This window comes from Anabrus simplex, chromosome 8 (genome assembly GCF_040414725.1).
Source record: "Anabrus simplex isolate iqAnaSimp1 chromosome 8, ASM4041472v1, whole genome shotgun sequence".
NCBI classification, from domain to species: Eukaryota; Metazoa; Arthropoda; class Insecta; order Orthoptera; family Tettigoniidae; genus Anabrus; species Anabrus simplex.
In genome coordinates this window covers 23,852,113-23,877,263 of record NC_090272.1, presented here as the reverse complement: position 1 = coordinate 23,877,263, position 25,151 = coordinate 23,852,113, and the positions used below count along the sequence as shown (strand labels likewise).

Genomic DNA, 25,151 nt, shown 5'->3' with positions numbered 1-25,151 from the left:
CATACCCCAAGCGGTCCTGGGTTCGACGGAGCCGTGCGGTGCTCGAGATAGAAAGAGAGCTAGGCACGAAGTGTCTTGTCTTGTCTTGATCGTATAATTTAATGGGCTTCGCTTGGGAGCGGTATACCCAGCCACGCATCCTCTAAACAAACCCAAAAGATGGAGAAGATGAAAAAGAATATGTAAAATGTAAAACAGGGAATAAGGAATTCAACTACATATCTACCACACAGGAAAAGCACAAGGACACAAGGTACTAGACTTCACGCCAGAGTGACCGATACTTGGCGACTTCTACCAATCACAAACAAGACCAGGTCGACACATAAGGGGAAAAGGAAAAACAACACCACCGAACCTACAGTAAACAATTAGTGTCATAAAGGAAATTCGAGTAACGGACATTGAAAAAATAGATGATTAATGGTAGCAATCGACGTTCGACACTGACAGAGGTTAGACGCGACCAACTTCATCCGAAATAATTGGTCCGGCGTGCACATGTGGTTAAGCCGCAAACGGACAAGATTCGTAATATGACGTCGAGTATAAGGATGTTTTGTAAACCACGGAGAACGTGGGACATTCGGGAGAATTGTGAATAAGTGCCGTCCTTTTCGACACGCGGGGTTACTCCACTCAGTCTGCCAAATCTGTCGTAGAGTCTCGCAACAACCGCTCCAAAATTCCATGTAGGGCAACATCAAATAAAACGCCACACCCTGACCATGCGCAGCAGCCTGAGCTAAACGATCAGCCTGTTCATTACCAGTGATATGGGAATGACCCGGAACCCAGATAAATTTAATCTGTTTACCTCGTTGATGAAGATCGAAACAAATTTTTTCTGAGATTCTGAATGTACCAATGAGAGCGGTAATTGGGATTGTGTAAAGCCTGAAGTACACTCAAGGAATCAGAAGCAATAGTGGCAGTTTCGAGGCGGGAGTACTTAACGTATAAGAGGGCTTGACGGATGGCGAAAGCTTCAGCCGTAAAGATAGAAGTCTCCGACGGGAGGGAGAATTGTTTACCTAGAACAAGATCTGGGGAGAAAAAGGCCGCCCCCACACCTGGGGGGGGGTACAAATTTTGGACCCATCCGTATAGAAGACTGGTGCTAATGTGTGAACATCCTGTGCCAAAATGTGATGGACATATTTCCGAGCACTTTGTGTCCGGGCCGGGCCAAAAGATGGGACCTCCCTGACGTGGGGAGTATCATGTCAGGGACATAGTAGTTTGCCTGAAAGGGAAAGATGTAGTTAGCTGTGGACGGGTTACGCAGAATAGAGTTGCGAAGATAGCTAAATTTCCAATAAGCCCAAGCCAGCGCGGGGAATCTGTGTAACGGAGTACCCATATCTTGATAATAGCGAACGAGCAAAGATAATTTAGGGATGAGAGTTTAGAGATAAAGTCCGTAGAAGAAACTTGGTTGCTAGCAATTTTCGCCGCAGATTTAAGGGGAATTCCGCAGCTTCAACCAGGGTGGCATTGTTGGGGGAAGATGGTAGAGCCCCAAGACAAAGTTTAACAAACTGTACTTGCAGTGAATCCAAGTGATTGAGTTTGGTCTTGGCCGCCGTGTCGATAAACCCCGAGCCATAATCCAAAGACGATCGAAGAATGTTACGATATAACAGAAGCATCGTACTAGGATCGGATCCCCAAGATCTATGTCGTAGGGCAACAAAGAGTGATTTTTTTGGAAAGGACTTATCCACCAGGTATTTGATGTGAGAGTGCCATAGTAATTTCCGGTCAAGGTAAATACCAAGATATTTAGTAGACTGGACTATCGGGATCGAAAACCCTTGGAAGCGAATAGGCGGGGGATCTGTACGCCGAGCCCAAGAGAAAATCATCGCACGACATTTGGCAAAAGATACCTCTAAGTTATGATCATGGAGCCACTTTCCAAAATCCAGTAACGTCAGATGTAATGACTTATAAACCTCGTCAAGTTGTGGATCATACGTGCTCTGCGTGTAATAATGTTCTCGAGGGACATCGAATAAATTGAGAAGAGAATAGGACTTAGGATATCCCCCTGAGGGAGCCCCGTAGAGGTCAGACGTGCTGAGATTTGTGGGAAGTGTTTGAGTTGAAGTGATCTGTGCCTTAGCATATTCAAAAGGAGATTAATAAAGAGCGGCGGAAAATTATAATTTAGCAATTTTTGGAGTAAAATTTTTAGGTCAACATGATCATATGCTCCCCGTAGGTCAAAGAAAATTGCCAACAAAGGTTCCTTCCGACAGCGTGCTAAACTGATATCTGTAACCAAAAGATGAATGGCATCAGAGGCAGAACGACCCAGGAGGAAGGCAAATTGATATTTTGGTAACAGGTTATAAAAATCGAGAGACCATTTGAGGCGTTCCAGAAGAATTTTTTGGAAAAGTTTCCTAAGGCATTGGCCCAGGTAGATACCCCGGTAACTATCAGTGAGGAGAGGATTTTTACCTGGTTTCAACAGGGGTACTAGATAAAAGTCATTCCATGTGGAAGGGGTTCGAGCCGTCTCAAGGCAATGATTGAAAATGTGAAGTAAATGTTGCCTAGCTAGAAGGGGGAGTTGCTTTAATACGGAATACGAAATCGCATCCCGTCCAGGTGTCGAATTGTTGGAAGTATTGATAACCAGATTTAATTCGTCTATGTCAATTGGGCTCATGAGAGACGAAAAGGTATTGGAACTAGGAGGGATAACGAAACCATACGGAGGGTCTACCGAATCCGGCGTGAGGTGATGAAAAAAGTTTATCAAAGCATCCATATTGAAATGTATAGTAGACGGTGGATTAAGGAGGCGGTTCGATAGACCAGCGATTGCTCTCCATATATGTTTGGACGGTGTCTGCCTATTTAACGAGGCAATGAATGTTTTCCAAGCTCGGCGGCGTTTATCATTAAAAACCTTTTTCGATTGTGCTACTATGACTTTATAATGTAAATAAGATTGGAACGTACCCAAACGTCGAAAAGAGCGCAATGCTGCTTTCCGGCGTGATATTAAGGCGGTGCATTCTGCGTCCCACCAGCGGGCATAAACGATAGATTTAGGTGGGAAATATGGTTGTAGTGGATGGTAGAGATCGAGATATTCAGTGATAATAGCTGTGAAGGAACTGTAGGACACCGGTTGATCTCCTAAGGCTGCAAACTTGTGGGCTAAAAAATGTTGAAACTGAGAAGAATTGAAGTTGCGCATTCGTCTGCTTACTTTAACCGGGGGTTGAGCGGCGGGGAGACCGTCAGCCAACCCAATAAAGATAGGGAAATGGTCACTGGAATGGGTGTCCTTGACGACCTCCCATTCCACACGGTGCGCCAGATTACACGAACAGATAGTTAAATCCACAGCACTTTTATTTGTAGAAGGGGGCGTAACGCGAGTAGGTGACCCATCATTCAAAATCCGTAAATGATGTGATGCCGCTAATTTAGCTATTTTATTGCCCTTAGGGCACGAAACGTCACATCCCCAACTCCGATGGTGCCCGTTTAAATCGCCCCCCAGAAGAAAGGGGTGCGGCAGGTGTGAGAAAAAAGTCGCCCAATCAGCATAAGTGCCTTGAATTCTCGGGGGGCAATAGATGGAAATAAAATGGATGTTGTTGATCACAATGGCGACCGCCTGTGTACCAGGTATTTTATACGTTAATGATACCGACGAGTATGATAGGCTGTTATGGACCAAAACACACGCCCCGTCAAAACCATAATTGTCATGACGAATAACAGTATAATGGGGTATATGAAAATGTTTGGCCGGAGCCAACCAAGTTTCACTAAGGAAAAGGATATGAGGTTTGTAAGAATCAATGAGTAAGAATACTTCATGTCTCTTGTGAACTACGCTCCGTGCATTCCACTGAAGAATGATCATGTAACGATATAAATGATACTAATGAATGGAGTAGTGACTGAACTTCCTCTTGCATGGTGAGGAGCATTTTAGACCATTTAGCATCGTTTTCAGCCGCCCGGGCATAGGCAGAGAGTTTGTTTGAAATAGCTGTAATGGTAGCCGATACCGGGTTCGAGGCCCGGGAACTGTCTTGCTTTGAGTATACAGTAGAATCTACATGCCTGGAAGTGGCCGGGAGGTTCGTCCCCGATATGGAAGGTATAGGATGTATAGCAGTGGTGACAGAGGGAGGCTGTTTGAGAAGAGCACGATATCCCTTGACATCGTAACCTGGCGAACGATCCGGACTAGGTGGAGGCGATGAAACAACCGCCGTAAATTTTCGCTTTCTCGGCGGCTAGGGTTGAGGAAACGACGAAGTGCTCGGAAGCGGAGGAAAGTTGTGTAAGGTCAAAAGGGGGTTGAATCTATTGGCTGTCGGAGTAAAAAAGGACTCTGAGGATAACTGAGGGACGGCCAACGCCTGCTGTTTTTTCAGTTCCTGTTGCCGTTTTTGTTCTGGGCATTGAAGGGAACCTACGGAATGTTCTCCTGAACAATTGAGACAACGTCGGGTAGAATTCTTACATTCTGTAGTTTCATGTTCATGTGCGCAATTAGAGCATCGAGGGTGTTGAGCCCTACAGTTTTTTCTGGTGTGGCCGTATCGTTGGCATCGCCGGCAAATCGTCGGCTGGAAAACAAATGGTTCGACCTGGGTACGAACCCGGTAGATGGAAATGAAAGCAGGGAGAGTCTGGCTGCGAAACGTGAGTCTAATGGTACCAGTTGGAATGTAACTGACGCGGCCATCCTGAAAGGAGCGTCGGTTCATTCGCTGTGCTTCGACTAATGGGGCAGTTGATTCAGCAACCTTACAAAGTTCCTCGACCGATAAATCTTTATCAACCCCCCGAATAACGCCTATCTTATAGATTGACGCAGAAGGAATAAACGCTTTAAGGTTTTTTCCTTTAAAATAGGGTTGGTGAGAAAATCGTTAGCTTTTGTTCGTGAATTAAACTCAATTTGGATCCTATGGCGACCTCGCCGAGCAATTTGAGTAACACCCTCAAATTTACGATCATAAAAAATTTTTCCCAAAGCCATGGGATGGATGCTGCCCAATTTCTTACCGTCAGCAATGGCCTCCACAAATACTACGTAGGGTCCCGTATGTGTCTCATCATATGTCTGTGTGTCAGGTTTCAGAGAATACACATCAACTGTAGGAGAGGGAGCACGGTTACTATCAGGTGGGGGTGGGTCATTTAACACGAGGGTGTTATCCAAAGAGAACTCACGACTATCTACCTCAATTGACTCCTCCTCCATACGCTGTCCCCCACTCGACTCCGCCATGAGGTTCGGAGGGAGTTGAGAAATTAATACATATAGTTACTCACAAGACTCCCACACCACTCCCAAGGAAGCGAAGAAACTTGAACACCTTACCAACACCGAACCTACTCGCACACTATACCGATTAATACGCTAGCACCGATAATCACGTCCACTCGCCACCGGGAACCAGCGCAAACTACCTTCCCAAGACTTTGACAGCTACCTAGGCACGAAGTGAACAGCTGCTCACAGCGAGTCCGCCCGACCTCGCCAAGCGAGGCAATCGCGCAAGGCGACTCGCGCAGGCGGCGTAAAGAGAGCACGGCGCATCCGCAGGGGTAAGGGAGGGAAGCAAGGGGAGAAAGCATAGGGCAGATCGCTCCTAGGGCGGAAAGCTCCTTTACCCTAGGGCCATAGTTTAGGAACATAATTTCATTTTGCCCGAGGGCATTACACAAGGGGACAAAATACCATACTTATGCATAAAATAATCAGTAAACATTAAAATAGACATAATAAATAGAATAAATTGAGAGGGGTAATCAAATTCATGGCTCAATTATTATTATTATTATTATTATTATTATTATTATTATTATTATTATTATTATTATTATTATTATTGTCATCATTTTTATTGTGTACTTTTATTGGTAACTACTAGACAATTATTTACAATTTGCTTTTACTTCGCTCCGACATGGCGACACTGGGATAGGAGAGGGCTAGACGCGAGAAGGAAGGGGCCGTGGCTTCAATTAAGGTACAGCCCCAGCATTTGCCTGGTGTGAAGATGGGAAACTACGGAAAAACATTTTCAGTGCTGCCGACAGTGGGGTTCGAACCCACTATCTCCCGATAATGGATACTGGCCGCACTTAAGTGACTGGAGCTACTGAGCTCGGTATTATTATTATTATTATTAATTATTATTTCTTTTCGTTCTTAGTTCGTTTACCCTACAGAGTCGGTTCCTCTCTCGAACTCAGCGAGGGATCCCACCTCTACCGTCTCAAGGGCAGTGTACTGGAGCTTCAGACTCTGGGTCGGGGGATACAACTGGGGAGGATGACCACATGCTGCTGCGCGAGTCTCCTCTACTTGCTGTGGTGCTGTACAAATCTGTTACCTGCGTCGAATGACATTTAGCGCGTATTTCAGCTAAGTAACTTTTTAATATTCAAAAGAAATTAAAGAATGAGGTGATAAGACAACAGGTTTTGTATACGTTGTTTCTGTTTTATAATTCCCAGATTTAGGTGGTTAAAATGAAAAAAATCTCCACAAAGTACGAGGTGGGGAGCGATTGCCCCCATCGCCCTCCCCCTTAGTCGCCGCTACTGACCATCTTATTTCTAATAGGACATAAATGGCAGCCATCTGTTTGCGAACGATAGTCAACATCTTCGTCATCTAACTTCTTCGCAAATGTTTCCTTATTCGCCTGGAAATAAAATGAAATGAGTAAACGGGAGGCCAACCGATGAGAGAAACTCATTGTGTTCAGTAACGCAGCCGCTAGCGGACTCAAATATTATCCCAGAAGAAAAATATTAAGGAGTTGGAAGAAACTGATGGAACAACTGAATTTTCTTTAATGATGAATAATTTATGTGATGCATTAACTAGAAAATTTCCAGCAGAAAGGATAAGAATAAACAGCCCAGATTTTGATACTTTAGAGAAAGGAATAGCATGGCTTAATTATTTGTAAAATGAACTCCCTATGGGCAGAATATATGAAGATACTGTTTTGACGCGAAGCACTGCACAGGGATTAAGAATAACACTAATGTCAACAATCGTTCTGGTAAAATATTTGCTTCACTCTTGTGATTTTGGTTATGTACTTTCGGCAAAATGTAACCAAGATTCATTATAGAAGTCTATTGGGATTATTAGAGCTGTCAGTGTACACGATGATCATCCAAAAATGCCAATATATTTTCAGTGATATAAAATGCTTTCTGTGTACACTCTACTAAAATCACCTAAATTTAGAAACTAAAGAAAAACCACATATAACAATGGAAGATTTCAAAACACTTTCACTTACAAAGACAATACCGCTGATGCTGATCTTAGGAACTAACTCTACAGTTTAATCAATGGAGAACCATGGGAATGCGACGACGTGATAGAAAATGACTATGGCACGGCTGAAGTTGTAGAATTATAAGGATTTGCAGTCAGACACTTTTCAAAATTCTTCACATGCTTACTATGAAAAGGTGCTTTAATGGCTACACAAGTAAACTCTATTTCTTATTTTTCTGTAGCAGATTTGGTAAATTATAAAACAAGAGGAAAAGAAGTACACCCATATATTCATTTATGCAAATTATCAACTGTTGGACATTATTTGGCACAAAACGTAACTTCCCCACCCGTTTTCGAAGACACCTTGTTCGATCTTATTGAAAATCATCAGTCCTCTTTTCTTCGCGCCCAGCACAAAGAAGATATGGTTGCAATAATAGTGCATTGTTATATCCTTTTGTGGATGAGGCAGTACTGCAAGCAGAATAATTCTACAATGGGACTTGAGACGAAGGAGAAGAGGAAACGCTCAAAGCTGTATGATGATTAATTCGGAAGAGGCATGTTGGCTTAATCGCCTAATTCATATTTTACATTTATAGTATCGTAGACTGACACTGCGGCTCTATGAAGGACAGACCACGATAGTAAATATCGGAGGAAGTATCCAGACAGCAAAAATCAGGAAAGGTGTAACGCAGGGCTGATCTCTCTCATCATACCTTTCCAATGTATTCATTGAAGAAGCCAGAAATAACTTTAAGGAAAATACCAAAGGAATTAACGTAAAGGTCTGCACACACCAACGCGGGACGCGGGAAGCGGGAGAGAGAGCGAAACCTACAAACCGCGGTCGCTGCGAAGTTCGTGCATGTACATTACGTCCTTCATGGCTATCTCTTTGAAGAAGTTCGTGATGGTTTCCTCACGTTCTGTTGCTTCCAGGAGTGAATGTAGCAGGCTGTGCCGATACTTTCTTTTTAGACATTCCAAAACGGCCTCATCCATAGGTTGTATCAAACGTGTTACGTTAGGGGGCAAAAAGCACGAATTCCATCACATACTAGTTCATGATCATCTGGACGTGCCCCTGTGTTGCCCAGCAATAAGACTGCTTTAATAGCCAGACTTGGTCTCAGTAGAGGGGACCCACAGTACGATGACATGGTGGAAATACGCAGTGAATGAAATGCTTTAGACGAATTATTTCAAATTTACGAGAATAAAAATTCAAATGCCACTCGGATTTGCGAGATTCCACTCCACTCGGTGTAATTTTGTTTCAGATTTCTAGCTACTGGAGATTCCTATTCTACAGTTGGTTACCGTTTCCGGGTCGGGTTCACATTTGGTGCTATTGTGCGAAATTTTTGCCAAGCTCTTTGTGACAGAATGCAAGGAATATACATGCCAGAACCATCTACCGAAATATGGATAGAATCAGCTCAAGCATATAACAGAATATAGCCATTCCCAAACTGTATTGGCAGTGTCGATGGGAAGCACGTTACTATAAAATGTCCGAGGAAGAATGGATCAAATTATTTTTGTTACCTGAAGAAATTCTCTATTGTACTTTTATCAATTGCTGGTCAAGATTACAAGTTCCTATGCATGGATATCGAAGGTTACGGAAAAAACAGTGATGGTGGTATTTTCCGGAACTCTGTAACGGGACAACGGTTAGAAGCGGGCGCTCTTGGTGTTTCGAAAGACAAACATCTTCCTGGACAGAACGTGCCTGCGCCTGATGTCATAATCGGCGACGAAGCGTTTCCTCTGAAAAGTTACTTAATGAGACCGTTTTCATATAGACAAGCAAAAGGAGACAAGCGCTAAGAAAATTACAATCATCCACTGAGTAGAGCAAGAAGGGTCATAGAAAATGCCTTCGGCATATTAGCACAGAAATGGAGAATTTATTACAGACCGATGGAAGTTCATGTGGATACAGCTAAGCTAATCATTAGAACAACGTGCATTCATCACAATTTCCTGACAGAAAATTCAGCATATTAAGAAGATTTAGATCCACCGGAATTAGGACTTGGAGCCTTTGAAAATGTTGACAATGATGCACGACGAGCATCCGCTGTAGCCTTCGCTGATCGTAAGAAATTTTTAGAGTTCTTTGACATGCATAACAACAGTGTATAGATAGTTTTAGTATACATATTACATGTATCTGGAAGTTTACGAACGGAGAAATGTGTGCAAAAACAGTCATAAGCAACAGTGATAATTAAAGAATTGATACTTACCAGGTATACGCAGTTCCTTTCCCATTTCGTCCCACAACATACCTTTCTTATTTATATTACTCATGTCGTAAAGCATTGGGTGTTTCTTTTTTTGATTTTGGCTAGTGGCTTTACGTCGCACCGACACACATAGGTCTTATGGCGACGATGGGATAGGAAAGGCCTAGGAGTTGGAAGGAAGCGGTCGTGGCCTTAATTAAGGTACAGCCCCAGCATTTCCCTGGTGTGAAAATAGGAAACCACGGAAAATCATCTTCAGGGCACTCTATCAACAGTTCAGTCGCCATTGCTACTGCCAGAATGAATGCGGGACGCGGGAAAACGCTGCATGCAGCGAACTAAAAATGGTTCGCAGCAATCCCGCCATGTAGGCGGGAGAGTGACGCACCGGTGTGAATGGATCCATATCCCGCTGTACTCATAACAGTTGACGGGACCGTTCCCGCTCCCGCTCCCGCTCCCGCATCCCGCGTTGGTGTGTGCAGACCTTAATTTGGCACCATATCCAATGCATTCTATTTGCAGGTGACATAGCCATTGTAGCAGACTCCGAGAAAGAGTTGTCAAAGATGCTGAATGTATTGTCATCAGCATTGTAAGATTCACGCTTAAACATTAATGTCAAGAAGACCAAGATATTAGTTGTGAGTAAAGATCCTGAAAGAATTCACACCAGCATCGAACTTACTGACAAGATATTGGAACAAGTCACCAGTTTCCCGTATCCAGGAAGCCTGATCACCTATTACAACAGCTGCAGCAAAGAGATCAAAAGGTGAATAGCACTTGTCAAACAGGCATTTAGTAATAAGATAAATCTTCTAATCAGTGCAAATTTATTAGGAAGGAATTTGTGATTCCCTTCATGTGGGGTGTAGGGGCTGCCTGGCCGAGGCGGTAAAGGCGTGCTCGGTTCGCCCGGAAGGACGTGGGTTCGAATCCCCGTCAGGAAGTCGTAAAATTTAAGAAACGAGATTTCCACTTCCGGAGGTGCATATGGCCCTGAGGTTCACTCAGCATCAAGTGCCGAGGTTAACAATGGTGGGAGCCTTTACCTTCCACCCCTCCAAGGGCCTTCATGGCCTGTACGGAGGTGACTTTGCTTTGCTTTTCATGTGGAGTGTGCTATTGTATGGCTGTGAATCTTGGACAATTACAGATCAGGATTGGAAACGACTGGAAGCGTTTGAGATGTGGGTCTGGAGACCAATGCTATGGGTTAAATGGATTGGAAAGAAAACAAACAAAAGCGTTCTGAAAGAAATTCAAGGGAACGATACAAAGAAGAAGAGCTAAATTCACTGGCCATATCTTGCGACATAACACATTTCTTACCAATCTGCTGGAAGGAAGATATTAGTTGTGAGTAAACGAAAAATGGAAGAGTATGTATAGGTACTTTATGGCAGAAACAGGTTCCAAGAAGGACATTCCAGGAATCATTAATGAACAAGGGGAGTGTGTATGTGAGGATCTTCAAAAGGCAGAAGTATTCAGTCAGCAGTATGTAAAGATTGTTGGTTACAAGGATAATATCCAGATAGAGGAGGTGACTAATACTAAAGAAGTATTAAAATTTACCTATGACAGCAATGACATTTACAGTAAGATACAAAAGTTGAAAACTAGAAAAGCAGCTGGAATTGATGAGGTTTCGGGAGATGTACTAAAGACAATGGGTTGGGATATAGTACCATATCTGAAATACTTGTTTGATTATTGTTTGCATGAGGGAACTTTACCAAATGAATCTAGAGTCGCTATAGTAGCCCCTGTATATAAAGGAAAGGGAGATAGACGTAAAGCTGAAAAGTACAGGCCAGTCAGTTTGACATGCATTATATGTAAGCTTTGGGAAAGCATTCTTTCCGACTATATAGGACATGTTTTTGAAATTAATAACTGGTTTGATAGAAGGCAGTTTGGGTTTAGGAAAGGTCATTCCACTGAAGCCCAACTTGTAGGATTCCAGCACGTTATAGCAGATATCCTGGATTCAGGAGGTCAATTGGGCTGTATCGCGATTGACCTGTCTAAGGCATTTGATAGGGTAGATCATGGGAGATTACTGGCAAAAATGAGTGCATTGGACTTGACAAAAAAGTGACTGAATGGGTGGCTATATTTCTAGAAAACAAAACTCAGAGAATTAGAGTAAGTGAAGCTTTATCTGTCCCTGTAATAATTAAGAGGGGAATTCCGCAAGGCAGTATTATTGGACCTTTATGTTTTCTTATATATATCAATGATATTGTAAAGAAGTGGAATCAGAGATAAGGCTTTTCGCAGATGATGTTATTCTGTACAGAGTAATAAATAAGTTAACAAGATTGTGAGCAACTGCAAAATGACCTCGATAATGTTGTCAGATGGACAGTAGACAATGGTATGATGATAAACGGGGATAAAAGTCAGGTCGTGAGTTTCACAAATAGGAAAAGTCCTCTCAGTTTTAATTACTGAGTTGATGGGGTGAAGGTTCCCTTTGGGGATCATTGTAAATACCTAGGTATTAATATAAGGAAAGATCTTCATTGGGGTAATCACATAAATATGATTGTTAAGAAAGGTACATCTCTCTGCAAATGGTTATGAGGGTATTTAGGGGTTGTAGTAAGGATGTAAAGGAGAGAAAATTTTTGTCTCTGGTGAGACCCCAACTAGAGTATGGTTTCAGTGTATGGGACCCTCACCAGGATTACTTGATTCAGGAAGTGGAAAAAATCAAAGAAAAGCAGCTCGGTTTGTTCTGGGCGATTTCCGACAAAAGAGTAGCCTTTCAAAAATGTTGCAAGGTTTGGGCTGGGAAGACTTGGGAGAAAGGAGACGAGCTGCTCGACTAAGTGGTATGTTCCGAGCTGTCAGTGGAGAGATGGCGTGGGAGGACATCAGTAGACGAATAAGTTTGGGTGGTGTCTTTAAAAGTAGGAAAGATCACAATATGAAGATAAAGTTGGAATTCAAGAGGACAAATTGGGGCAAATATTCGTTTATAGGAAGGGGAGTTAGGGATTGGAATAACTTACCAAGGGAGATGATCAATCAGTTTCCAATTTCTTTGCAATCATTTAAGAAAAGGCTAGGGAAACAATAGATAGGGAATCTGCCACCTGGGCGACTGCCCTAAATGCAGATCAGTAGTGATTGAAAAAAGGAAAAATCACTGGGAAGAAGATCAAGGACGACCCAGGAAAATATTCTTTCAAGAATGGGCACAGAGTCTTTATCAAGGTTCTTATTATGAAATGAAACGAGGAGCTGAGGACAGAAAAGAATGGTTGCATTGCCTTTAGACACTGATGATGATGATGATGATGATGACGATGATGATGACGATGAGTATCGTAGGGATCATTTTATACTGAAACATTAAAGGTTGTTGTTGAGAATGTACCCTTCGTGAATCAAAAATTAAAATACGCATTTTAGTATCTTTAAAAGGAAACTTAAAATAAGTCAACTCACCATCTGTGGTGTAGTGGTTAGCAGCCAGCCCCAGAGGCCCGGGTTCTATTCCCAGCTCTTCCATGAAATTTGAAAAGTGGTACGAGGGCTGGAACGGGGTCCACTCAGCCTCGTGAGGTCAACTGAGTAGAGAGGAGTAGTACACCAAAGTATGTTCTAAAACAATGGGTGCTGCTTCAGCATTTTTCCCTCGCTTTTTGAGTAGTGTAGCTATCAGGATTCTGAATCATTGATCTAGTAGTGTACCGAGCTCTATAGCTGCAGTCGCTTAAGTGCGGCCAGTATCCAGTATTCGGGAAAAAAGTAGGTTCGAACCCCACTCCCGGCAGCTCTCAAAATGGTTTTCCGTGGTTTCCCCATTTTACACCAGGCAAATGCTGGGGCTGTACCTTAATTAAGGCCACGGCCGCGTCCTTCCCACTCCTTACCATTTCCTGTCCCACCGCCGCCATAAGACGTATCTGTGTCGGTGCGACGTAAAGCAACTAGCAAAAACATCTAGTAGTGTTCCTATGAGGGTTCTTACCCAGGTTCAACGAACTCTCGGTGAGGTTAAAACGCTGAATAACGTCATAACCTTGCGTACGAGACCAAGCCTAACTTCACAAACTCCATTGGAGTAGTCTAACTGGTCAGGGAATGATCTGGGGTGCTTTTGACCCCTATGTGAGGTTATGACGTTCGAGGGCAATGCTAACCTCACTGGCCAACCTGGAGTGTTTTTCACCCCTAGATGAGGTTTCCCACTTCCAGAGGCAAATGCCGGGGTGGTATTAGGACAGTGACAAACAACCAGTCTCCAGGCTAGAAGAATGAATTAAACGTGATTATAATCGAACCCCGGGCCCTACGCCAGTACGCTGACTTCATCCTGAAAACCGGACTGTCAAATATACTTAAGCGCCTGAAATAAACATTTTAAAGATAATTTTCTAAACTTTATAGCAAAGAATTCAAATAACCCATACCTTTTTGTTGACACATTTCATTTTAAGTCTCAAATGTTTCCGAGTCCCACAAAATTTCGTTCTTAGTAGTTGTCACCCATCATACTTATCAATAAAAGATAATTATTTTTAAACAGTTCGTGGTGGTCAGTAAAAAGTTCATCCTTTTCTTAAAACTAATTCAGTTTTAAAACCGTTACCTGAGTCAGTCGATAAACAAAATCCAATCCCTAACTCAGAAGTACGAAAATAAATACTCACAAAGGGTACAGATTCAGAGCCACAGAAATTGGAGAAACACAACAGATATGGGGCTTTTATTTTCTCGCATGCACATTTTAGTTATTTTTGTTATCTCCACTTAAAAGGTCAACTTTCAGTAAATAAATGGAGGAACGGAGCGATATAGTTAGTCTAAAATTGTATTCGGACATCACAAGTTTCAGCATAGTACCGTTCTGACTGTCACTTAACTTGTTAATAGTTATAGTTCGATGGTGATATCACAAGTTACTTATTCTAGCATTACAACTGAGCCATGTTTGAATGGCTGTTTCATAAATTCACCTTTCTATTATTGTGGCTTATCATTGATTGACTTAACTATTTCCAAGGTTGTACTAGAGAGGGCAGCACCCTCAGTTGTGAACGCGGAAGGTCATTTTTTCCGGCGAGACTGTATCTTTATCTCTTTGACTCGAATGTTTGTTGTGGTTATGAGAGAGGAATATAATATGGACTCCACACTGATCGGAGTGGCTTTTCTGAGCTATAGATGGGTATTTATTAGATTTAAACTCAGCCTATACTGCCATCCTTCTTTTTATTTTGACAGCTAATATTGCAGGTACTGTGATCCTTGTTTTAATATATTTTTCCACGGTTCTGTAGTGATATTCTCCGCATTCAATTAAAGCTGATTGATATGCACCTTTTTGCTCTGCGGCGTGAATGGGCCGCGTGTTTTTTGCTGTTATTGTGATTGTGTGATGTTGGTAACTGGGTCTCTGTTCAATTCTATTTATGCGTGCTGCATTCTAATGTATTTTGCCAACAAATGAATGTATGCCCTGCGTGTCGACGCGGAGATCCATTCGTGTCGTACGGAGTGCGTAAGCTGATGGGTTTATGCGTAACCACTGGATCACTATTATTCTACTGCTAATTGTCTGCGCCGTGCACGCTATCTTTGACATATGTCAGACCTTTGTTTGTGACCGTGAGGGTCACAGAATATGAGTTTGTGTTCAACTTATTGACGGGAGCTACTACTCGCATTGTTTGCCGGTACCGGCAATGTCTGAATGTTAGTGTGCGTGTGTGTTGGTGAGTGAGGAGAGTGAAAAGATGGCGTATCGGTCAGCTTAAATTTTTCCCTTTGATCTTGTTTCCGTACCTTGTGTTTGGTTTTGGTACGGTGTTAATTATTTTGCCTTGGTCTCTGACTTAGCCGTTAGCTTGCCCACCAGGCCGCCATGTTTGCTTTCTTATATTCAGGCTATGAGCATGCCTGTGATTCCAATTGGGTTGCAATTTTGTTTCCTTGGTCCAGAGATGTTTTCTCTCTGTGCCATGCTGATACCTGTCTTCCATTATTTTATCTGCTCTGAGTTTCTTCTCCATGATGCTTGGGGATCTTATCTTTCTATAGCTATTGTTGTTGAGATGATGATGGAGTTTAAAGGACGCGTATGTAAACAATGTAATTAATCTCGTGGAAAGAAAGACCAAACTTATCCGTGTGGATTGTATTCAAATTAGCTAAATATGTAGTGAGATTACAATTGAGACGGCGAGCACGTCGTAAATTTAATATTAAGGTTGTTGTTTTGAGAAATGCTGTGTTAACGCATTTACGTTAGTACATCGACTGAACCAAATGAACGCTTGTTCGTATCTTTTTTATACTTTAAATTGCTGGCTTCAGTTTCTTTTTCTTTGAAATTTATTACATCAATAAACCCTCATTTAAATTTTACTTGAATTTTATTTCTAGTAGTATTAATCTCATCCCTGTTGTGCATTGCTGATAAGGGTTATTTCCAGTTCAGGGCTGTGTCTTAGGCCTTTCCTAGTCGCGGTCCACGCCTCGAATCTCTCGATGTCCGTATTATATTGTACCGTACCTAGGGGTAGTAACCCTCTAAGACGATGCCTCCATTCCTGTATAAACATCCGACTAACTCAGGTTTGGGCAGAGAAGTGGGTTGGTTGTCGATGGGCAAATCTAAAAGTCGAAGTTTCTCACTTAATTATAAGTAAATTACAGGAAAATGGAGGTATAACTCGAATGAGAAGCAATAATATGGGGTAGGATGAGTTTATTCACAAAATAACCCCGAATAATACTAACATAAAAAGAAAATCAAATAATAAAAACGATAATAACATTATCTCAAAAATTGAAAAAGAAATGGACATTAAACGTTAATTAATCAAACAATTAAATGCAAAATGAAAGTTCAAGCACAACATTAAATATTTGTGAACTTCAAAAATATTTTTCACGTGATTGTCCAAAGTTCATGTTCATACTAGTATACGTATGCGTATACAAATACGTATTCGATTCGCATGGAGTAACACGATGTTAAGTATCACATTGATACGAATTTTAATTTCGTAGAATCGTCACAAAGTTAACATAAAAAGAAAATTAAGACGCAATGGGACATTATATGAATTATGAAAAATACTAGTGGCATTTCCCTACGCTATATTTACAATGAACACAAATAAGCAAAGTATCTCAAATATATACATTGGATAAAGAAAAGGAAATCTTACATACTACACTGACTCGACGTGAAACGCGGTACACCAAAAGTTCTAGTGAGAACTAGACTGACCACCAATATTACTCAGCACTCGGGCTGTTCTCCATTAAACAACAAGACAACATATCAAAACAACACGAAATAGCACAAACACCATCCTGATTATCCTTTATTAAACATATGGAAAGCAATGGGCAACATTGCATTCTTCTGCTGCATTTGCGCACCCAAAAGCGCATTCATCCGTCTCATATTTCCTGCTGTACTGTGGGCTGAAAAGGAATGTTAGAACTCAATACTGCACAAAGGCTTGGTTACTGTTCGACAAGATTGTGTCACGGAAATAACATCTCATTCACGCTGTCTATGTAAACACGGCCGATAAGTAAACCTGTAAGTCGATCTCATATTTCCTCAACTGCACGGAAACTCACATACAATCGTGCTTCTTACTAGTATGCTACAATAATTTATCACACCCATCAGACTCACTGGTCTGGCATCAATTTCCCGTCAAGCCTGATGCTCAACATTCGTTCAGAAGACAATTGCAGGGCCATATCCACTGCACATCATTCTTATCACTTCATCAGGCATGCAATCGGCCTGCATAATCAACTTCATAAATCCGCATGCATTAAAACCTCTTATATTTCTTACAATCTCATCAGCCTTTCCCATTATGAATCCAGGTTCGATTCCCATACCAATCATTGTACGAAACAGTTTCCAACCTACATTGGAAGACTCCTTTCTCATTCAACGTTGCGATACAGCTCCACACATGTCAGCTCCTGAAATAACATGCGTCATGCAATCTAACTGTTACTAACTTTCTAAATGACCAAAATTAAATTGAATTTACTCTCAACGTAGCAAGTGTTTAACTCGAAAGTGGATGATCTTGTCAATCTAATCCTCCTATCTCTGATATACAAGAATATCGGAATAATACTAAGCTAATTATCATGCATAACGACACAACAAAATAAATCCTAGCAACTCCCTCATTATCCCATCTAACTAATCGTAAAATAAAATAAAAATATAGAAATTATGCATTCCTCTTTTATCCGTGTTTACAGCATTACAATTGTAAAATAAACACATGCCGTCAGGCAAAATTTACGTTAAAGAAAGATCCCTACACTAAACTTCACTAGTATTTAAACATTATTCATATAACATGCCAATTTAAAAACGTGCGTCTTATCTTGGACGACTCTCTGGACATTGGCAAGGGCTCAAATCCTTGCCATGGTGGTGTCTTACTCCATGTTGATCACTGCTTTAACACATGGAAACAATCTTCTTTCTTCTGTGGGCGGTGCCATCTTCTTGATGAAAGTTCCTGTACACTGCAACACAGAAGACTTTAGGTGAATGTCCCTTCACCGCTCGATCTGCACGTGCCGAACAAACCCTTGTTAGCTGTTAACTAAGCCAACATACTGATAAACAAACACACTTGAAATTAAACAATTAGGATTTCTATATACAGTTATTTAGAGCGACTCGCGGTTCGGTTCGAAAGTTCTTCGCGAAACGCGACCGACAGGACAATGCAATACAGCTGAGCGTTTCTTCTTCACTTTCCAGCCTACGGCTATTATTACCGTCTATTTATCTGGAGTAAAACTTTGCGCCATAATGAAATCGGCAATTTAGCACTGCACCAGTTAATCCAGTAAACTTCACGACTAAAAGCACAGTTTCTCGGTCGTAAAACCGTACACTGTTATATGTCTATCCAGGTGGTAACATTCACGCACCAGTATCAGAGCAATACCGAACAACGTTCACACCATGTCGGCTCCCACAATCAGAGTGATGCTCTCAAAGCTTGGGAGGCTGAAGAAGCTTGGCTAACGCCGTTGTAGCTATGGGATTCCCGCATGTTTAAAAGAGCAACCAATCAGTGTGCTTGCCATTCACAATGACTTATATATTAATTAAACCACACCATAAAACACACTCCAGACGATATAAAAATTTGACTCAGATTATTTCTATAGCGTATTCCTTATTATATTACACTTTCCGACCTGTGGAAATCCGTCAACTAACAGAACTGATTCCTTTATAGCGATATCTTCTTCATGCAATTGTCCATGTTGGTCAACCCGGGATATTAATTCCGCGCGATTGAGACTCCATATTTGCCACACCCATGCTTTCTAATTGGCTGAATGTTCCTCTTGGCCAACGTCTTCTACACGTGCCGAGATGTGCTAACCTCTGGTAACGCTAAGCCTTTCTCACGGTCCCGAGGAAGCATCGCGCAATATCCAGCGACTTTATGTTTCCATGGACTTCCGGTCTCAGCTATCCTGCGATCTACTACTTTTACCATGCCTGACTGAAATTTATTTCAATAAAATTATATAATATGGCAAATAATAATTTGAGCGTCTCTTATGGGCCGTCAGGATACGGCTCAATATTATGTCATATATTATCGGTAAGGGAGGGGTGCCCTACACAACACACCCAGAGGTTTCATGGGAACGTAGTTTAAAGAATACAATCTGGTGCCTAATAATATGCATACAGTTACGTACACGATTGATGAAATACAATTAACCTTTTCTTTCCGAAGTTTCTTCCATATGCATAGATAATATAATATTATTTCTTCTTCTTCTCCTTCTTAATCTGCTTACCCTCCAGGGTTGGTTTTCCCTCGGACTCAGCGAGGGATCCCACCTCTATCGCCTCAAAGGCAGTATCCTGGAGCTTCAGATTCTGGATCGGGGATACAACTGGGGAGAATGACCAGTAACTCGCGTAGGCGGCTTCACCTGCTATGCTGAACAGGGGCCTTGTGGGGGAAGGGATAGACAAGGAAGAGGGAAGGAAGCGGCCGTGGCCTTAAGTTAGGTACCATCCCGGCATTTGCCTGGAGGAGAAGTGGGAAACCACGGAAAACCACTTCGAGGATAGCTGAGGTGGGAGTCGAACCCACCTCTACTCAGTTGACCTCCCGAGGCTGAGTGGACCCGTTCCAGCCCTCGCACCACTTTTCAAATTTCGTGGCAGAACCGGAAATCGAACCCGGGCCTCCAGGGTTTAATATAATATTTCCCATTTAAAAATGTAGTTGTTTGGTTTACGTCCCACTAATTACTTTTACGGTTTTCGGAGAAAAAAGTATGTATTAGTGAACATATTTACACTTATATCTCAAAATTGTTACGAATAAATTATTGCTTACAACATAATGTCAAAGGATGACATTTGGAACTTACGAAAAAAAAGAAAGAAGAGGAGTTGCCCTCATATAAAGAATATTTGAAAAAATAATTCGTGACATACGGACTTGAAGAATGCAGTGAAATGGTAAATGAGACAAAATATGTGAAGTGGCCCCTATTTCACCAACATTACCCTCCCCCACCCCCAAAATGCATTATGGCTAGGTAACTTTGCAAATTAAAAATATTTTAAAAATTGTAAATAAATGAATTTTATGAAATGTTTAAAAAATCATAAAACTAAAAATGCAAGTTATAAATTAATGAAATCCACGTATAATGTATTAATTTTAATTTTGTGTGACTATTTCTAGCCGAGCGCAGCCCTTGTAAGGCAGACCTTCCGATGAGGGTGGGCGGCATCTGCCATATGCAGGTAACTGCGTGTTATTGTAGTTATGTGTGGTGTGTGAGTTGCAGGGACGTTAGGGACACCACAAACACCCAGCCCCCAGGCCATTGGAATTAACCAATGAAGGTTAAAATCCCCGACCGGCCGGGAATCGAACCCGGGACCCTGTGAACCGAAGGCCAGTACGCTGACCATTCAGCCAACGAGTCGGACAAGTAAACTCGTGTCCTCATCCCGAGGTAGTGCAGTCTTTGCAGGCACAGGAGGTGGGCTGCATGTACCATTTCAACCATATACCAGCCCTCCTGCCATTCTTAAATTTCTGACAGTACCGGGAATCGAACTCGGGCCTCCGAGGACTGTAGCTAATAGTGCTAACCGTTACGCTACGAAGGCGGACAATGTATAAATAAGAACACACTATTAAATATCGCACACAGGTTGCACTATTTTAAATTTAAATAATCAATTTTAATACATTCCGCCTCTTTGGTGTAGTGGTTAGTGTGATTAGCTGCCATCCGCGGAGGCCCGGGTTCGATTCGTGGCTCTGTCACGAAATTTGAAAAGTGGTGCGAGGACTGGAACGGGGTCCACTCAGCCTCGGGAGGTCATCTGAGTAGAGGGGAGGTTCGATTCCCACCTTAGCCATCCTCGAAGTGGTTTTCCGTGGTTCCCAACTTCTCCTCCAGGCAAATGTCGGGATGGTACCTAACGTAAGGCCACGGCCGCTTCCTTCCCTCTTCCTTGTCTATCCCTTCCAATATTCCTATCCCTCCACAAGGCCCCTGTTCAGCATAGCAGGTAAGGCCACATGGGCGAGGTACTGGCCATCCTCCCCACTTGTATCCCCGACTCAAAATCTCACGCTGCAGGACACCGGCCTTGAGGCGTTCCTCCTTCCCAGTCCGAGGAAAAAAAAACAACCCTGAGGGGCAGTAGCGGCGACAAAAGGGGGCGAGGGGAGGCAGTTGCCCCCCCCCCCCACTTTGTGGAGAAAAATGATTCCATTTTAGCCGTCTGAAACTAGGCATATAGGAATTTTTTTTTTTTTTTTTTTATAAAAGCACTTTGTACAAGCAATGTTTTCTTATCAGCTAATTCTTTACTTTATTTTCGTTAATTATTAGCGGAAATACGCACAAAATGTCGCTCGTCGCGGCTAACTGGTTTGCATAGCGCCACAGCAAGTAGTGGGGACTTTGCATATGCTCTGAGAAGTGGTACCAGGGGAATAATTTTTGCCAAGATCATGGACACTGAGGTATGATTCACCGACTTGCCGCGCACATTCGTCCGTCTAGCAGTCTCTTTACTGTTTATTAGTTTCTTAGTGTATAGGCCTAGTTAAATACTAAATGATTTTAACTGCATAATCACGCCGTACTTATATTTAATTGTAATAGATATATCGCTTTTATTTGCTGATGGCGGTTTCTTCTATACGATGATTTCTGCTGGCGATTACTGATTTAAGAGTAAGTTTAACTATGCAACGTCCGTTTTTATAGCCTAGCTGTTAGCGCTATTAGCTGCCGTCATCGGAGGCCCCGGGTACGATTCCCGGTACTGCCACAGATTTAAGAATAGCAAGAGGACTGGTGCAAGGTTAAAATGGCACATGCAGCTGACATCTATTGGGGGTGTGTCTGAAAAGAGCTGTACCACCTCAAGACGAGGACATGAGTTTTATCCAGCTCCATGGCGAAATGGTTAGCATGCTGGCCTTTGATCGAAGGAGTTCCGGATTCTAATCCTCGCAGGGTTAATTCTTCTGGTTCGGGGGCTAGGTGTTTGTGCCGTATTCAGAATTAGAATTCAGGTGTCCTATAGGTAGAGCCCTGCGTGGATATACAAAATATTATCCTCATCCGCGCCCGCGTACGCAAATGGTTATCCGCGGATATTGTAAATATTTAACTATATTACACCCAAGGTATTGAAACGGATTGATCTGTTAACATAATAGAACAGGCCTGACACCTGGCACCAGAACCCCTACAGTCACAGGTTCATGAGGGCGATAACTACCGACATACTGAGCGGTTCTCTTTCGGAAACGTCGTTCTTTCCTTCCACTAATTGCGGTCAGAAACCAGTTAGGCTTAGGTCAGATTTACGGCTTTATGGTCTCAAGGCTCTTTTATTAAATATCACTAGGGTTATTTCTTATTTAATCTGTTTGCCCTCCAGGGTTGGTTTTCCCCTCGGACTCAGCGAGGGATCCTACCTCTACCGCCTCAAGGGCAGTGTCCTGGAGCTTCAGACCGTGGGTTGGGGGATCCAACTAGGGAGAATGACCAGTACCTCGCCCAGGCGGCCTCACCTGCTATGCTGAACAGGGGCCTTGGTGGGGGATGGGAAGATTGGAAGGGATAGACAAGGAAGAGGGAAGGAAGCGGCCGTGGCCTTAAGTTAGGTACCATCCCGGCATTTGCCTGGAGGAGAAGTGGAAAACCACTTCCAGGATGGCTGAGGTGGGAATCGAACCCACCTCTACTCAGTTGACCTCCCGAGGCTGAGTGGACCCCGTTCTAGCCCTCATACCACTTTTCAAATTTCGTGGCAGAGCCGGGAATCGGACCCAGGCCTCGGGGGTGGCAGCTAATCACACTAACCACTACACCACAGAGGCGGACTACACCGTTTGTTATTCGCTTAAAATCGATCTATTATGCTAATAAAAACCGAAAATATCGATCTACATTGCTTAAAATGGATGTACTGATATTTTAACCACGGCGGTATAGCTGCGATAGTTCTCGTTCCTTCCGGTTTTCACTTAACAGTTTATGTTTTTGTGGGACACGTTTAGACTCCAACGAACTAGTGTACCGTATTCATCCAGCTGCATCTTCATTAAATTACATATTCCTCACCCAATAAATCATCTTCTTAGGTAAGTTGAAAGAACAGTATCTTATTTTATAAGCTGAGATTTGTTAATAGCTGAACAATGCGTTTTGATCGTGCTTTGTTTCGTTTCGTTTAGGAAGATTTCTCATCATGTCGAAGATGAAATGCACATTTAGGGATAAATTCCGAGAAAAATATCCAAGCTTTCGGAGAAAGGAGAGAAATAGACTAACGGTTGATTCTGTAAAAGGGATTGCAATGGTAAAATTTAATTGTAGACATATAAATTGCAAATAATAATAATAATAATAATAATAATAATAATAATAATAATAATAATAATAATAATAATAATAATAATAATAATAAATACATATATGTCCGCCTCTGTGGTGTAGTGGTTAGTGTGATTAGCTGCCACCCCCGGAGGCCCGGGTTCGATTCCCGGCTCTGCCACGAAATTTGAAAAGTGGTACGAGGGCTGGAACGGGGTCCACTCAGCCTCGAGAGGTCAACTGAGTAGAGGTGGGTTCGATTCCCACCTCAGCCATCCTGGAAGTGGTTTTCCGTGGTTTCCCACTTCTCCTCCAGGCGAATGCCGGGATGGTACCTAACTTATGGCCACGGCCGCTTCCTTCCCTCTTCCTTGCCTCTCCCTTCCAATCTTCCCATCCCCCACAAGGCCCCTGTTCAGCATAGCAGGTGAGGCCGCCTGGGCGAGTTACTGGTCCTTCTCCCCAGTTGTATCCCCCGACCCAAAGTCTGAAACTCCAGGACACTGCCCTTGAGGCTTTAGAGGTGGGATCCCTCGCTGAGTCCGAGGGAAAAACCAACACTGGAGGATAAATAGATTAAGAAGAAGAAGATAAATACCGGTACATACATACATTATCATTAAAGACTGTTATGCCTTTCAGCGTTCAGTCTGCAAGCCTCTGTGAATTAACTAAACGTCGCCACAATCCTCTATTTGCAACTTGTGCTGTGGCCTCATTTAGTTCTATAGCTCTTATCTTTAAATCGTAGGAAACTAAATCTAACCATCGTCGTCTTGGTCTTCCTCTACTTCTTTTACCCTCAATAACATAGTCCATTATTCTGCTAGGTAACCTCCATAAAAGTAAATGATACTATTTATGTCAACGAAAAGAACTGTTAAAAATGATCCAGTCCATGTACACGCGAACCACTACAACACAGAGGCGGCTGTTAGGCTGCTGACTTTTTCATATTTCTTCTTATAACAATAACCACTATTCCTATAACGAAGCCTACATAATTTGGTTAGTTTGCCCTGTGTGTGTGTGCAATAAAATTAGCACTAATTTATTCCCATGCAAAAAAAAAAATAAGCCAATGTATTTACCACTCCATGCCGACTGAAGCAACTCTTAAAGCATGCTGTAAAAAAAAAAAAAAAAGTGTGCGATGGCCGGGAATCGAACCCGGATCAACTGCTTGGAAGGCAACTATGCTCACCATTACACCACCATCGCACATACGAACATAACATATATTAGAACATACTGTAAACTGACTCAATCTAGAGTGTGATTTCTTCCTTTTCTTTAGTTGAGAATTTAAAGTAGTAATCTAATAAAAAGGAGACTACTAAGTCTATAAACTCAGCTTGCTTAAAAGAGTAGTTTGGAACATAATCGGAAGTAAAGGAAAACGCATCAAATTGATCTGCAAAACTTTCGCCCAACGTGGGGCTCGAACCCACGACCCTGAGATTAAGAGTCTCATGCTCTACCGACTGAGCTAGCCGGGCGACGGGCGATTGGGGGATTTTTATTATAGATAAGTAGAAGTATGAATGTGTTATTCCGCAGCTATAATATATTATTTCATTATAATACATAGTTACATTAATAATAAAGCAGTCAAATATTTCTAGAAGGATCAAACCATCTTCACATTTTAAACTTTTTCACGT

General features: G+C 42.3%; 1 protein-coding gene and 2 non-coding genes across 3 annotated transcripts in view; all 3 read right to left on the bottom strand.

Moving 5' to 3' along the window:
- Hgsnat (Heparan-alpha-glucosaminide N-acetyltransferase) overlaps window positions 1-5,424 on the bottom strand; it is a 643,222-nt gene extending 637,798 nt beyond the window's left edge. Inside the window, exon 1 of the mRNA XM_068228844.1 lies at window positions 5,323-5,424. The gene's annotated coding sequence lies outside the window, so the exon portion shown is untranslated. The remainder of the gene's footprint in view (window positions 1-5,322) is intronic.
- Window positions 5,425-24,636: 19,212 nt separating this feature from the next.
- On the bottom strand, window positions 24,637-24,708 carry TRNAG-UCC (transfer RNA glycine (anticodon UCC)). Its single transcript has one exon. It is a non-coding gene; the product is annotated as a tRNA-Gly (tRNA).
- A 205-nt stretch (window positions 24,709-24,913) lies between these two features.
- On the bottom strand, window positions 24,914-24,986 carry TRNAK-CUU (transfer RNA lysine (anticodon CUU)). Its single transcript has one exon. It is a non-coding gene; the product is annotated as a tRNA-Lys (tRNA).
- Window positions 24,987-25,151: the final 165 nt, after the last annotated feature.